A 2,500-nucleotide genomic window follows, 5' to 3' on the forward strand; every position below is an offset into this window, starting at 1 on the left:
TGTCATTCTATGTATCAATGTGTGAGTCTGTATAAGTGTTGTCTAGCTCTATGTAACTTATGGCTCTAGACAAATTCCCCCTTGGGGCAATAAAGGTTTCATTCATTCATTCAACAGGAGAACGCCATTCAGTTCTATGCTCTCATATGGAAAAGAAAAACGCCTTTCAGTTCTATGCTCTGATATAGAACAGTTGAATGTTTCATCAATGCCATGCTCAGCTGTGGAACAGTTGAACATTGCTTCAGCACCATCATCTGATATGGAACAGGGGTACGCTCTTTCAGTTCTATGTTCTGATATTGAGCAGGAGACCATTATTTCAGTGTATGCTCTGTTATGGAACAGGAGAACATTCTTTCAGTGTATGCTCTGTTATGGAACAGGTAAATGTTTTGTTTCAGTTCTATGTTCTGATATGGAATAGGAGAATGTTTTTTTTGGTGCTATGGTGCAGGAGAACGTTTCCTCAGTGCCACACTCTTATGTGGAGCAGGCGCATCATGTACTTTAAATATAACATGACTCATTCACAGAGGACACATTCACAGTATTGTGTTTTTGTTCCGGAAGCCACATTTTAATTTAGAGGGGGAAAAGCAGCACCTTACTCACTCTCTCGCCTCTCCTGCCCTCTTCTCTTTCTTGCTCCCTGCCCTCCCTCCCCTCCTCCTTTCTCTCTCTCTTCCTCTCTCTCCTGCTCCCCCTTTCTCCTCTCCCTCTCTCTCCCCCTATCCCCCTTCTCCCTCTCCTCCATAAAGGCTTGTTTTCCAGCGTTTACAGAATTCTCCTAAGTGTTCGCACCGACCTGAGAAGTGTGATGATTTGAGACGCAGCTGTTAAAAGATTTATCCTGCCTACTTCAGTGTGTGACCGGAGAATGGAATCATTTTATTAAAAAAGAAGTTGCTTTGTGGATTGTTTGAAATTTGATGCATTTTTCATGTCTTTGTTCATGTGTGTCATCATCAATGGGAACTGAAGAGAGCTTTGCTGCTCAGGTCCTGACATGGAAAGCCCCTCCTCCTGTCTCCATTCTCTCTATTCTCCTCTCCTCCTCTCTCCATTCTCCTCTCCTTCTCTCTCCTCTCCTCCCATCATCCTCTCTCCCGTCTCCTTTCCTTCTCTCTCCTCTCCTCCCATCATCCTCCTTCTCTCTCCTCTCCTCCCTTCATCCTCTCTCCCTTCTCCTTTCCTTCTCTCTCCTCTCCTCCCATCATCCTCCTTCTCTCTCCTCTCTTCCCTTCATCCTCTCTCCCTTCTCCTTTCCTTCTCTCTCTTCACCTCCTTTCCTTCTCTCTCCTCTCATCTCTCCTCCTTTCCTTATCTCTCCTCTCATCTCTCCTCCTCTCCTTCTCTCTCCTATCTCTTTCTCTCCTCTTATTTCTCCTCCTCTCCTTTCTCATTTTCATTCTCTCTCCTCTCCTCCTTCTCTCTCCTCTCATCTCTTCCTTTCTCTTCTCTCATTTCTCTTCCTCTCCCCTCCTTTCCTTCTCTCACCTCTCCTCCTCTTCTCTCCTCTCTTCCTCTCCTGTCTTTATTCGGTCTGAGTGAGAGGCAACTCACAATGGTGATTATACAGAACATGTTTGAAAAACAATATCTGTAACTTCAGGGTCCAGACCAATTAAATGTGTATGTGTGTGTGTGTGCGTGTGTGTGCGTGTGTGTGTGTGTGAAACTAATGACATTATTTCCTCATAAATCCTGTTAAATCCAGAGAGGGAATGATGGAGGGACAGAGATTGATGGGGGAGAAAGAGAGAGGGAGAGACAGAGTAAGAGAAAAAGATGGAGAGGGAGAGAGAACTGAAGAAAGGGGAAGACAAAAAGATTGAGAGAGCAAGGGAGAGGGAGAGAGAGATGAGAGAGAAGAGCTGGAGGGAGAGAGAGAGAGAGGTTGTTCTTATCTCTCAGAGGCGTGGAGCCTGAGGCAACAGTGTTTATCAGAGGTCGTGTTGTGTTGGTGTCAGACACATTTAGTCAATATTCACACAGGACAGGACCCCCTCTGGCCCTGATGTGGCCCTTATCTGGCCCTGATGTGACCCTTATCCGGCCCTGATGTGGGGCAGGTGCCAGCTCAGTGCCATTTGCTGATACCTGTGTTCCGAGCTCTGTGATTGGCTGGCTGGCGTGGACCTGTTTGTCACCTCTAATGCACAGTGGATATTGACTGGTGGAGAGGCGTGCTATTGACTTTGATCTCAATTGAGTGACTTTCATGCTCAATTTTGCCAGAGCTGCAGGCTCAGCATGTGTGTGTATGTGTGTGTGTGTGTGCGGAGGGGAGGGAACCCCTAAAGCTGGAGGCATGATCTCGCTTTCTGTCTGTCTCTCTCTCTCTCTCTCTCTCGCTCTCTCTCTGTCTTTCATGCTTTTGTTTACAGCATTGTTTCTGTCTCTCTCTGTCCCTGAGACTCACTGAGAGTTGGAGACTGAGATGGTAAAAGCACTTACCTGCAATCAGCAGACCGGTTCTCAAAAGGGTCTGGGACTG

This window comes from Alosa sapidissima, chromosome 7 (assembly GCF_018492685.1).
Source record: "Alosa sapidissima isolate fAloSap1 chromosome 7, fAloSap1.pri, whole genome shotgun sequence".
Classification (NCBI taxonomy): domain Eukaryota; kingdom Metazoa; phylum Chordata; class Actinopteri; order Clupeiformes; family Clupeidae; genus Alosa; species Alosa sapidissima.